We start from the raw sequence: 15,224 nt of genomic DNA on the forward strand, positions 1-15,224 counted from the left end.
ATTTATTTCACAATAAAAAAAAAGTGATTTGTATTCCATTATTTCGCTTTCTAATCAAGAAGTCTACTTAAATAATAGTTCCTACCTTTGCATATTTTATAAAAAACCGATAAAAATAATCTGATAAGTTCCAAGGCAACTGATTTCTTTTGTCTCCAAACCTCTTTGTGATTAGCAGGTAATTATTTTCCCCGAAGTATTGTTATATCCTTTGACAATGTATCAGATAACACAAATAATAATAGGCCCATTCTATCGTAAGTCTTCCCTATCTATGCATATGTGAGATAGAACATTATTTTCGCAGCAGTACATCGACATTCCTATTCTAACGGAACGACTACGCGGCGCCTCCTTTAGGCGCCACTGTTTTGACCTTCCGTTAATATGTACAGTACTCAAATAGAAAAAACAGTACATTTCATACATTAATGATTGAAGGGAAGAACACGATGGCATTCATCATCATCATTTCAACCACAGGACGTCCACTGCTGAACATCTTCTTCTTATTCGTTACGCTCTTGGCAGAGCGGTCGTGGTCACGTTGAGGCGTTGTTCACATCGGTTAAAAAGGCGGATACAACTCTGCACGATCTCCCTCCATCTCTCTCTATTGGCAGACTGTCTAGTGCAGTCACATACGCGGTCTCCCACTGCTGATTTCACTTGGTCGGTCCAGCGCATTGATGACCTGCCACGCGATCGGGTTCCTTCGACTTTTCCTTGGACGACCAGTCGTTCTATGGAGTTTTCATCCCGCCTCAAAACATGTCCGAAGTATTGCAGTATGCGCGACTGTACTACCGACACCGAGCTCCTGGAGTATGGACACATTGGTACGGAACTCTGTCCATGATATCCCGAGTATCTTTCTCCAGCAGCACAACTCTAGGGCATCTATCTTCCTCTTTTCCATTTTGGGTACTGTCCATGTCTCTGCTGAACATAGGTCTCCCCCAATGACTTCCACATCGCACGGTTGGTAGCGGCCTGCATCCAGCGCTTTCCTGCTACCTTTATCAGGTCGTCGGTCCACCTTGTGGATGGACGTCTCACGCTGCATCCGGTACGTGGCCTCCACTCCAGAACCTTGCTGCCCTATCGGCCGTCAGTTCTGCGGGCCCTGCTCACAGCCACTTCAGCTTGCTAATCCGTTGGGCTATGTCAGTGACTTTAGTTCGTTTACGAATCTCCTCATTTCTGATTAAAGAGACACCGAGCATAGCCCGTTCCATAGCACGCTGTGCAACTTTGAGCATTAGGCGCCAAAAATTAGATGGCGCCGACTGCAACAGCGTAAATCGTATACCAATTAACTTGGATCATTCACCGCTCCGGCATTCACTCTTTCCGCTACAACAGAAAATGCCGCTAGAGCAGACGAGATAATAAATAAGCCTTTTTAATCTACAAAATGAAAAGTATTTCAGTGTCGGCGTTGGTTTTCTGAAAAAACATAATTATAGTACTTCGGTAAAAAACGATCTACTCGTACAAAATATTATCGGAGCCAAAGTATCGTGTAAGAACGAAAACAGTCACAAGTCTTACTATAATAAAATTTGTATTCTGTTCCCGTCAAGCAAAGACAGACGCTAGGCTAAAGAACGTCACGTCTATCTACTTGATAAAGAGATTAGATTTTTGCTCCCTAGTGACCTGGCTGATCTTGGTCTGCATGACATGGGGGTTGGGAGGAAGAAAGCGGGATGAACGAGTTCAATGAAAGAAATCTATCTGAGCAGTTAGATAATAGAATCAATGAGCTGTTACACTGACCTCTATATTAGACGGCTCGGTCTGATTAGCAGTTTCCAAGATAATTTAATCACTGGGAACCCTCGATTTATATTAATCCATCGCACGCTTCGCGAAAGCAAAACTATCAAATTATGAACAATTTTGTTAAGAGGAAAAACTGCACATTCGAAATACCTAATTGACGCGTTCAATTATTCTAAAACACGTGTTCAGTGTTACTGTTCGGTACCGTAGAAACAAATCGTGCGTGCAGTCTATAAAACACTTTCCCAAAGCGATATTGGAGAGACGGCTGAACGATATTGCAGAAATAGAATATTAGTTTCTCTAAAAATATATCCATTCGGGCTTCGGAAGCGGCGGTTTAAACGAACATCACCTGGTGAAATGCCGAAGCGCTGGGAACACGAAATCGGTCGACGAACCGGTAAATCTGGGGCACGAAAGCATATTGCCTGAAAATTTTACCCACAAATGCTTCAGCAATTTGCTAGAAAAACATGCCCTATTTCTACGACCTTTTTACTGTATTTGCGCAGGACGCCTGATTTATAAGGAAGGTAAACCACGTTGATGTTATCCATTTCACTTCTATTAGTGCTTCATCACCGTACTACGTAACTAGGGAGAGATCAGCGAAAGAGCGTAAAACGACACGCCACACAATTGGACCAGCGGTCATTGATTCACGCATCGGGCTTTAAATGTTGCATTCGTGGAAGTGAACCCATTCGGTTACATCTACATACATGAGCTCAGCAAAAGGTGTCCGACTGTCCGAGCGGTATAAAGATTCCGGTTCTAATTAAAGCGAAGTGAATCAGCGACCCGCTCGCTGTTAATTTGACTAAAATTCGCATTACGTCTAACGGATCATGTTTAGACGTCTGTCTGCAATATTTAATTACTACAATCGTACTTCGACCCTCATTATTTTAACAGTAACGTAGAGTTATTAACGTTGACTTTAATAATATAACTCATGATGGTGTTGGTATCCATTAAATAAGAATACGTTTTATGTATCAGTGCAGCAAGCTGTAATCTAGTCGGTATTAAAATATGTCTCATTTATAGCGTAATTTCGATATGAAGTTTATGGGCGCATTAAAGGGTATATCTTACACAACCTCGATGTGACCCATTTCTTCAGCGATACAGTGTTAATCTTGTACATCAATATCCGGAAAGAACGAACGCACGAGTTTCATGACACAGTTAAATTCTTTAGCATGGGCGTTATGTTCCTTTGATTCAATATTGTCCCGAGCTGCATTGTCTTGAACACAATTGCTCGAATTTCATTCCATCCATTTATCATAAAATTCATTGAAGTTATGCAGAATATTTTAAATAATTCCTTTCATAATAGCTGTGAGCTACAAAACCAAGTGCAATATACGCGAGTTTTTCGAATGTAATTTACCCGTAGCAGAAATGATATTTATAGAAATCATGATACAAATAAAACATTCACGTTCACCTTTCACTCTTAGTGCCTGCATATATTATTACCACATTAATGGAGCAACCGTGCTAGTAACAGATGGCAAAAAAGGCTTCTATTCTAATTCTTGCAACCTCGAAATAGCAACGGTGATAAATATTGGATTGGGGTGAACCCAAGCCCTAAGCTGCGCAGTCCATTCATTCTGTGGCCAAGTGAGAATTTCCCAAAATACCGTGGAGCAACGGCCGAGAGCTCAATGGTATTATTATAGACCTCATCCATTATGCACATAGTGGAGGCCAATCGGAAGCCGGGCAGTAAATGAAAATCGTTACCAGTCGCTAAATCTGGAGCGGCGGAAGAAGATGCAAATAGACCATCATTTGCGGAAGGGGAAAGGGTTAATCAGGTTTTGGTTTATTGATTTTGGAAACAAACGTCTCCCCAAAAACTTTTTTGTGCAAAATGTTTCCAGGAGGAACCGTACGGCTCGCACTGAGAAAAACTTATCAGATCTCATGTAGAGCTAAGCATCTAACTCTACACCACCTAACTTTACGCCTTAGTTAAAATATGTGGCATGACCGTTTCGCTGTCGTCATATAAACGTAAGGTGAAAAATGTATTCACTGTTAATTTTTGTTATCCAATAATATAATTCTTATAGCAACAAACAGTAAAGTCAAACAATTAAAATAAAATGGATCTTTATTACCTAGGTCACGTCTATCACTAAACAGACTAAAATCATTGGATTGGACTTTGATCATGTGCACAATAAAACAATTTAGACGCTTAAAATGGAATCAATGATGCTTGTTTAATTTTAAATTATAGACGACAACAATGTTTTCACTTAACATCGCGGACCAGTTTGTAAAAAGAAAAGCAAACAGTCTGAGTCGAGTTTATGGGTGCGTGGGCGCATGGGCGCGGTGCTTCGGCAACTTATGCTCTCTAATAACGAGAAAGTTTCGAAATAGCTCGCGAATTGATATCGATGTTAAAAGTTTAGTTAGTCATGCAATGTATTTCGTTCACTCCAGTATTTAAAACATCGTTGAGTCTGTTTTCGATATCATTGATCTTTACTTATATTATATACTCGTAACTTAAGTAGCTACTTAAAATAACAATTTAAAGTATCAAGTTGCATTATCATAAACAGTTACGTAAGTATGCCGAGAAGCAGAATTTCCTGGAAAGTGCAGTTGTCATTACAAATATAATTTGTTGCATGGTTTGGTAAGTCATCCCACGCGAGCGGCGGCTCCGTAAATTATCTTAGTCTGGGTTTCGCGTTCCGACTCATTGGCTCAACCGTCAATTTTATTGTTTGTTATTATGTGCCTACTTACGAGTATATTACAATCAGACTATCCATCTACCTCGGTTATTATGTATTTCGATTCCATCTTTTGCTATGCTCGCTGCTTGGTCACCAACAAAAGAATTTCCACTTCCAAGGTACCCAGCATCTATTTCTTAGAATCTCATTTATTTTCTTGCACAGGAATAAAACTGGCAATGCATTTGCAGTTCACCTGAGTGAGAATGGTTAGCTTAAACTTTATGAGAATTGCAACAATTTCAAGGAATATATTCTCTTTCATTTGCCAACAAAGTTAAAACGTGAACATTGGTTAGGTATTATAAATACTTACGCAGCTCATTTATTCGGATAACAGCTTTCTGCTGCTACCGATACCACATTTCCGCGTCGTTTTGTGGCGATGAAGTTAAAACGCCGAGGTATGCAAACGATAGCGAGCTTAGCAAATCTCGGAGATTTTCTGGAATTAGTTGAGATAGGTATATTATTAGACGTTTTATAGCGGAAATCGGCGGAATATAGCTAAAGTTACGCTATCTATTAACATATTCCAGCTTCCAGTTGTGGTGATTTGTGCGAACTATTTTTATATGGACATCTGCTGTGTACCGCTTATCAAGCAAATAAATGAATTTTGATTTAATGATTTTCAAGGCATATGAACTTAAAATATTTTAAAGTAAACTAATAATCGGGCGATTATCACTTTAGAAAGCAGTGAGAGTATTTTATCGTACTCTTAAATGTTAATTGATCCTGAATCTGGCTCATTAAAACTATTTAAAATATAATCTGTTTAAAACTCAAAAATTCTCAGACAGAAATTTAAATTTTTTAACCCGAGCACTCGAAATATTTCGTTAGCTACTAATTACTTTATTATGGAAACCTTTTAGTCTCTTTTGATATTTCGTTTTCGTATTATTTTATAAATGTCTGCTTGGGGACCATTGCAGACGGTCAGCATTAGCAAACTTGGACATAAATAAATAAATAATAATGTAATCTGTGCTCCTAATAGTGGGAGGTAACGTAATCTCGCTAACATGTTAATCTTTACAATCATTTTGTGCATCTCCAGTAAAAGTTAGTGAGTGTGGCTTAGCAATTATTCAGCGAGTTAAAGTTTACTCGTAAAGTTAGTCATTGCGACTACTCCAACTTGGTTAACCGTTTTGTGGACACGCGAGAATAATGTAAAAATGTTTTGGATAGGCGTTTATTTATCCTGTACGTGAAATATTATTATGATGAACTTAACTTCCTTTGCTTTCAAGGTCAATTATTTTCATCGTTTAGATAAATAATATCCTGTAAAATCCTGTTGTACCATAATCAGTGTGGGAGGTATCTATTGAAAAAACTTAAAACCTGAATTCAAAAAACAGCAACAGTGATAAACAAGTTCGTTGGCCGGGTTTACCGTTTACAAATGATAATAAATTCAGAAATAGATGAGATTTGTTAAAAATAACTGTACATGTGCAGAGAGAACTAGCCAAATTGGTCGCCAAGTAGGGAGAGAATTGCCGAAACGATTTGAATAATGGCGTGCCTCGGCATCACAGTCCCAAATTTGGTCGACTGGATATCAAAGTCTCTTTTCCATTTTAGGCGTAATGAACCGACAACCATGCTGTCTACACAGTCAGGCCTAGAGGCGGATAAAGCCACTCATCGTCCCCATTATGTATTCGTTGAAACCTATTGCGTAAAAGTGATAAGCTAATTCTGATGTTTTCCCTATTTTCAATTTGTAATATTAAAATTTGTATCCTGTATCGCTGCTATGAATCAATAAGCATACATGTATGGTGTGGTGGCGGAACCTGTGAACAATCGGAATACGCGGAATCGAGGCTATCGTACACAGCGTGGAGAAAGGCTCTTTCAGGGGTGACCGACTCCCGATGTCACACGTTATTGTTCATATAACAGCAGTCAGGTGGAACTAGCGGATATCCCATTAGTTGTTCCCAATAACTGTGTCAGGTCACTGGAATATCAAAGTTTGCGTTGCCTTAGAATGCACGTAAATGTTCTACTTAAGCGAAAAGTCCTTATTCGTGCCGTGTCCCGCTTTCCCGTTCGTCATTAAGGCCGTATCCATTGCCCCAAATGCAAACTCTCGCCGAGTCACCTGAAATTTTACAGCCCATTGAAAACGCTGCAGATAGAGCGTAGTATTGCGCTAACGTAGATTGCGATCGCAACTGCAGATAGCATAATCCATTAACCGCCACGCCAGTAACGTCGTTACGTTCCGGTACTGAATTTACATAGAGACGAACGATGAAAATGTATTTTCATTTACACCAAAATTCCATGCAGATTTTGTTTCAGCGCCCCAATTAGTGCCATAATAAGCACTGCCAATGTAATCTCGCAATAATAATCATTTACAGTATGAAAATATTTCGACACTGGATCGCAAGATTTAGGCAGATTATATTCTACAAAAAATCTGCAAACTAGTTTGTGAAGCGTGAAATTGAAATTGAAGAATCGTTGCGAAGTACGAATACGTTTTACTCCTTTAGTGCCATTGTGCTTGATTGGACATGTGTGCCACTGTTGGTCTAGTTTTCAAACGCTGCACTTGTTTTCTTGAAAACAATGCTGGTTAATGACAGGTCATATGAGCCATTCACACATAGCTAAATCGTCTAGTGTTGAGTAGAGTACTAGAGTCTAGACTGGAATACGTTAGCTTTTGTATCGGTGTACTAAAAATAACTATCCTAGGGCGAAAAAGCGCGTTGAAAAGTGAAGTATCAAACGCAAATGAAAGAGGTGTCTGTCTGGCAGCAAAATGTCAGTTGGAGTCATGAAAAGTGTATCATTGTAACATTGAAGCCCTGTTTTATGGGGGTGCCCCTCCAACGAGCGTGAATGCATCCCATTTGATATACTCAAAGCAGCGTTTTATTCATTTTCACTGTTTTATTTCACGGGATTTTTTTCGAAATACTAACGGGTAAGTTAAAATTTGCGCTGTTATTGCTAACCCTCTGACATTATGATTGATGGATAGGTCTAGTATGAAATGTAATAAATAAATTTTTTTCCTAACTCAAAGAAATATGGGTAAATAAAACTTACAGAAAAATATGCTTCATTTTTGGAGTCTGAGTTGATTAGATTCCTAATACAGTTTCAGCAAATTAAGGAAAGATTTTGTTGATTAACAATGTTTTGCTATTAACTATCACTTCTTTCGTTTGAACTTCCCAAAAGCTTGAGAGACTAATGGAAATTCTGAAACAATGGCATTAAGCTCCCTTCCCGTTCTGTAAAAAAACGACAGGAAAGACTCGTTTTTATACCTTCGTAAGCACATCAGAGCCGAGTGACCCGCCTAAGGTGATTCAACAACCGATACTGGGTCAACTTGGTCAACGAGCCTTACATAGGTGATAACTGACGTGTCATCTCGTACAGATTTCGCCCTCATTTCGACCTTAAAAATTATACCTCTTCTAGTCTACCTCTACCCGTCTCTAAGGCCATAATCAATAGGGATTAGCTAAGTGAGCAAACACGTTCCATTTTGCTACTTACGGTTGCTCAGCATTAGTCGTGATTAAGGTCGAACGAGCATTGGGTTTGCGAATGAAATTCTATTAATCTTTAAGAGAATGTCACTGAACTTTCTCTTACATTACATCGAGGGTCCATCGACAAGTAGGTATAATCGTTGCTCACTCAGTCACCACTAAGTAATTTGCAATGCTTCTCTCAAAGGCCGCTCTATTTGTGACATGTCCGAAATTAGATTTATCTGGCGGTGAAAATTTCGGGACTTGTTCCCAAAATGAAACGTCAAATGCAAGCGGAGGTGGTGAATTGTCAATAACCGCTTTCAAGTCAAATATTGAATCGTCAAATCATAAAAGTTAACTGGTTAATCTACAAAACATGTTTGTTATTAACTAGACCCAGCCAAAAGCGAGTTTATTTCATGTGCTCGTGGTCCATCAAAATCTAGTGAATCACCTTTTCTCTATCGTGTTACTTATTCATATTTATGTATTCTGTTTAGTAATTTAACATTAGATAGCAAGGTTGTTTCTAGTTGTCCTGGTTGTAATTAATTATCGCAGTGTGGTCTAGACAATAGATTTGCTCAGAGCGCCACTGATGCAATATGATAGGCGCCGCAGCCGTCGAACCGCACCGCCTACTTACTGCGAGATCTAAATTGGATATTAGGTTTACCATTTCATTTTAGATTCGATCAAGCATTTTATCTTTGATATTAATAAGGTCTTCAAGTTCAGTTAATTTAGACGAGTGTTGACTTTATCGCCCGCTATTTAGTATTTTAGGACCTCTTCTAAATTCTAAAAAGACTTTCAGATGGTTCATCTAATTTATGTATAACATTGTAATATTACCCTCGTACTCGAAATGAGTCTCAAGGCATCTGTGCCATCTAATTTGCAGGCGCGTACCCCAACAATAGTTTATTGTAGTCAAAGTGAATAACAACGTGCAGGCAGGTGCGGACGAAGTTTTTGCCCCCGGCACCGGTCTCTGGGTCAACAGGTTCACTTGAGTACCAGCTTGGAACCGCCAAGTCTCTTACCCACTCACTTAGAAACGCTATACGTTACGTAGTCTTAAAATTGAACCCTTTTGAATGAGCTGAGCGCAGAAATTGCAAAAGTTAGCAGTAATTTAATTTATCGTTCCTCAAGCTAGTTATTACGCCGGCGACGTCTTACAACGGATGTCCGATGATCTATTGTTTCGTCTGTGACTTTGTCTGAGAATTTCGACCAGATAGTTCTTCTGTAGAGAAGCTATTTGAAATTCTCGCTCTTTTTGTTCAATGAGTTCACACAAATTCCAGTAACTGACTACGTTATTAAGTTTTTAATGTAATCGCTTTTAATTGCTTTTTGTTCCAAGTAATTAACACGCTTTAATATATTCTAAAGTATTCAATACTTTCACAAATGCCATTCCTTACATACAATTAACTGACAAGTTGCGTAGAATCTAGTTCCTAAAATCAAGATAACTGTATATGACTGTCATGCAAAATGTTACCGTAAAGCGTGCAAATAATACTCGGGGGAAGATCCAACGGATACATTTAAAGTTTTATTGAAACACATTTTTGAAAAAGGATACTTTCTTGTTTAAGATACCAGTCACTAGCTGATATTCATACTAAGGCATGCTAAAATTGTTTGGACAATTTTAACTTGGTTCAAGTTGATTGTGCTGCGTTCACCCGCGCGTCGTATTGATTTTTGTTATTTGCATCCCGTCTGCTCCTGTGTACATCTGCAGCTATTGTTGGATTGGGTGTGATATCCATTTATGGTTCCGCCGAAATGTACGCTAAAAGTTTTGGACAAAATTCGATGTCCCAGCGTAATGAATTAGATTTCGTTTTAATTTCAGCTGTCAACTCAAATCCTTTGTTGTCTGGTGAAAGGTATTCAAAAATATTTTGTGATTACTCTTTCATGGCGATTTATTTAAAAAACATTGAACGTAATAGATATAAAGTAGGCAGTTTGTTTATCATCACATCATCGGGGGGACTAATTTTGTTTGTTTTGATCTCAATTTTATTAGTAAACAAGCATTGTTTACACGAGTCCCAGTGGAGGTGTTATTTCGACACCAACCTGAAATACCTTCCGCCTCGAAATAGTCCCGTTTACGTGTGCCTGTATTTAGGTCGCGTCCGCTCCACGTATAATTATCTTTCCCGATGTCGTCGCTCCATCACCCACGGAGTCCATAATGTCTCTAGGAGTGCCACTGATATGACGCACTTATTAGTGTTCATTACTCTGATGGGCATCAGTATATAATGGATTGTTAGCAAACTTGTCTTCAAGCTGATTTTCGTTTAACGAGTCTTCTTAATTACATATTTTTGCCATTCAATTCGTTGTCTCTTTATTATTGACGTAAATATTATGTTCTTAAATCATTTATATTTTATAGGCCTTTGTTGTTGTGATCATCTTCTCACAAGTTACGATTTCTTAGAAAGATAGCACGGCTGAAGAAGTCGCTAGTTACACAGTGATTAATGCCGCGACTGGAAAATCAAAGCTTTCATTAAGTCGTGCGAGCCAGGTAAGTTATAGTCCCCACCAAGTGTAATCTTCCAAAGCGGAACTTTGATGGTATCGCCTCCTGTCTTGGGTAAATTGAGTAATTACCGGCTGAGATTACTCAGTAATTTGAGGGGCGGAAGGTATCGATCACCGTATTAGTAGCAAACACCCGACGCGACTTGCCAACAGTTCATTTACTGATTATGTACATTGATAGACCACTAAATAACATTTTAGTGCGCCTGTGTAATGTTTGTAGTCATTCAATGACCTTTCACTCCGTCACATTCACGTGTGGTTTGAAAATTGAAATACATACTACTTCTTCGTGTAACTGGAACTGGATAAATAAATCTGTTATGTATTGAGTATCATAACCATTTGTTTGTAACCAGTTTCTGGCGACTCAAACAAGTTAATAACGACTTCGTAATGTGTTTCTTCCATTAAAGATGCGATTAAGTAAACAATATTTTTGGGTCATTCCACAAAAATCTGTATATTTTCGACGTCATTTTGTCCCAAACTTTTTTAAGATGCTTTTGAATACTTTATTAGTCTAAATTATAGTTCATTTATTAATTATTTAATATCTAAAAGGGCCAGTCACTTTATGCTTTATTTTAGGAGAAATCATAATTTTCTATTTCTTCATACTACATTACTCCTTTGAGTTTTAATAAAGTATAAAACTTATAACCTTAACAATTATAGATAAGTTAATATAACATGTTATAGTTGTTTTGTTATTATTACTTTATAATAAACGTCATTCTCTACTATATACGTTTGTCCCTTGCACCATTAAAAGCTAGGGCCTGACGACTAGGGACTGACGATTTGGAGTAAAACTTAACACAAATGCAGATTAACTTTATATTATTAAGATGTTTAATACAATGTGCCGAAAATGGCCGAAAAACCACACATAAATACTATTATAGCCTGACCAGGAACATAAAAACCCTGGCATAGAGGCGCGTCAATTGCATTTGATAGTGCAACACTGAGTACAGTCGTACCTGTGTTAAATTAATAGGCTAAATTTATGTATCAGGATTCAGGATTACGGGCTAATTTGATATTTTCATAAATTAACGAAAAAATATTAATAAAGGTAACCTGGTTTAAATAAATTAAATGAAACCATCAATCGAGCTAGTAGGATTTATTTTATTATTCATCAATAATCAAATTCAGAACTTGAATATTCAACTGCAATGTCTGCTCATGAACGCTTCAAACTCGGTACTTCTTTCCCAATTCCATAAAATTCAAAACTGAGAAAGTGATAAAAAACTTTAAAATAGGTAGTTGAAACAAACTACAGCTAATTTTCATAGTGGACTGTACTATACGATAAACATGTCAGTCAATTTGACAACCTTTGTCGGAAACATTATTCAATGAAAATATTGTCCGAACCCTTGGTAGTTCTCTTCGACAAATACATTAACACATTGTGAACCACTTTTCTTTCACGACTACAAAAATATTTTAGCAATTTAATTCACAAAATCAATTGCACACATTTAAAATAAAGTTTGTTTACACTTTGACAGCAATAGACTGACATGCAAGGTGACATGTTAATGAAGTTTTCAGTAACTGTTGCCATTAAAAGAAATTAGTACCATTAGTTTTCCGCAACATGGCGAGGGTTTTTATGTTCCTGGTCAGGCTATAAATTATATACAATTTTCTATTATAATCAATAAAGCTACTCAACTAGGGACTGACGTAGTGACTGGATCAACATTATGTTTCCGCAACAACTGGCGCGTTTGCACTAATTCAAAAAACGGCTACCGCAAAGCGAGTATGGTCTGAGGATAACTTCGTATCGTACTTTAAACTCAACTAAATGTCATTCACTCTACATACATATTAAAGCGCAAAATTATAAAATCAGTGCGTGGCGAGGGAATGACGATAAAAATTGTGGACATTTTTTCAACTTAAGAAAATCAATTTATTGTTTATTGAAACCGCAAAATATTAATAGAATTGGTGTAACGTACGATTAAATAGATAATTCCTCAATTAAAACAAAGGATTAAGTAGATGTTTCTAAAAATATGGGTGCCGAAACACAAACTTTCGGAGTACGGACATGCCTAGGGAATGACGTTTTGGGTAATTTTTAAGGGATTTAAGATGTTATAAAAATAGTTCTTAAAAATATATATGGTTAATGAATAAAACACATTTCGAGCTGTTACTTAACAATTTTGGAATACAATATTATTTAATATACCAAGTGAAATGTGGCGGGGACTAAGAGTTGACACATTTTTGTGGAATGACCCTTTTAACTGTACTTTTAAGTTTTAAAGTAACAATTGTTGTAGATAGTCTATCATTTAAATACTTCTTGGAAATAATTTCAATTAAAGTAGAAGGGAGGTTTGGTATTTTTATTCTCTCTCTTTATCATGGAATTTCTTACCTGTGTCACATTTTGCACTAATTCGTCTAGACAGCCAGCTGTAATATGTAAGCGCACGCCCTTTTTAGAGATCTGGGTAGTTCAGTGCTCCGTCTGCCCTCGCCTTGCCTTTCAGAGATTCAATAGGCCGTTTACTATCGTCTGCGACCTGGCACACATAACTTTATTCGGCCATTAATATTGACGCCGAATCATTACCAATTTTTCAGACTAATCTGGAACTCAATCCTCAATATCTTCTATCAATACATCTTAATCTTGGAGCTTTGGAGGTCATGTTCACAGAAGTCAATGAACGCCGTAATATAAAAACCCCAAATTCTACACGAGCTGATTTTGGACAAAGACCGTTACGTATATTAAGATGGAATATTAATTGACACAATCGTCTACCAAATTAGTCATCTTTCAGTGCCATTAATGTCGAAACGCCATTTTCTAATTGATAACGAAATAAGATTTCCAGTGTTCTTTTCGGATGGCCGTGGAATCGGTAATAATTCTGACGCTTCAAAGAGTCGTCACGGCGTATTATCGCATTGTATTCATTGCTTGAGCTGTGACTGACGAATGATGTCATTTGCAAAAAGTTGGATTTGAGTATAAATAGGTTACGGCACCAAGAACGAACTTGGTTGATACTACCTCAGTGCTAATTCTTACAACTATCCAATTTGATAGATAAAAAGTTATTAATAACACAATTTACGATGATAGTTGCTATTGTTAGCTTGTTAGTTACATTTAAACTAAAGACTTTTTAATTCTTTTAATCACCAATCAAGCTGTTTGTTTTCCTGGTTAATATTTCGAAACCGTTATAAATAACAGTAGCTACAACAGTAATCTCCAGAAAACATTGAATAAAACACACAGACTAATGCTACTTTTTACATAATTTAGTGTTAGGATTAGTTTTATTAGTCGTCTTAAGTCGCGTTGGATTCTGGCATGCCATGGCCGTTAAGCAAATGTGCTCCACCCACATCTGCTGCCATTTGCTTTGGAGAATGCAGCGGGTAAGCTATTAGGGGAGGGCCCTCATTGTCACGTGCTACGTTTAGAATAGAATTGCGTATTATTGTTATTACACCTACGCAAAATCTAAAGAGAATGCTCATTTCATTTCTAAAAAGTCATTAAATTGTTTTTGTTTTCTACGTAGCCCTAGCCGTGATTATCTTGAATGGATAAAATAACAAAATATTTACGATGCCGAGAATACGAAGACATAAAAGGAAAATAAAAATAAAGGTGAAATTCAGAAAGCTTTTCATTAGATTTGTTGAGCATGTAAAGATAATGCTTCGTTAAACGTTCTCTTGTGATTATATGTGACGTTAGAAATGGGCTTTAATGTAGACAAATATTTTGGATGCTCGACAAACGGACAAGAAGGACAGTTTAAAACTAAAGTTATTTAGGCTGAGTTGCACCACCTGACTTTAACGGTAACTATGACGAGAACCGGTGCTTTTTGTATGGAGTTTGACAGATTTTTGACGTTTGTCAAAGTTAAAGTTAGGTGATGCAACTCAGCCTTAGTGGATACAAATTATTGGTCATCTTCGGTTTAATAGACGAGGAACCTAACATAATTTACAATCTTGAGATATTTTTGTCCCGTGTGGCTTGCAAGCAATTTTCCTTGATGAGCCCTCGCCGTCTTGCCATTAAGTGCATACAATCTTCCCGCATTATCCTTACCTCGTCTAACAGTGACCCAATTACCGTGTAAGCACTGTCTTCCGCAAGAATTACTCGTATATTTCTGTAATTCTCAAAGTCCACTTTGGTTCTTTGTTTACAAACAAGTTTAGATTTACAGTTAACTATTTTAAGTAGAGTGTTGCATTCTGGTGCTATATTTCCTATGTTGGGTTCTTCTGGGTACTAACAATTATTTTTCAAGTTACTTTAAGTAAACTAAGCTTAAAAGGCTTTTCATTTTCTTGTTAGCTGAATATGATGGAATTCTAACTAGACCGTTAAACTTGTTTACAGTGGATTTTAATGCTAGTGATTATACCTTTCTTCTGGGAAACACTATACCTTCAACAGCGTGTCGTCTATAAAGATAAGACATTTACGACTGCAATACGAATAAATAATCACGAATAGTATGTGTACCAGAAACATCAC

Source organism: Ostrinia furnacalis, unplaced genomic scaffold (assembly GCF_004193835.3).
Source record: "Ostrinia furnacalis isolate ACB-3 unplaced genomic scaffold, ASM419383v2 OfSCF5438, whole genome shotgun sequence".
Taxonomy (NCBI): Eukaryota; Metazoa; Arthropoda; class Insecta; order Lepidoptera; family Crambidae; genus Ostrinia; species Ostrinia furnacalis.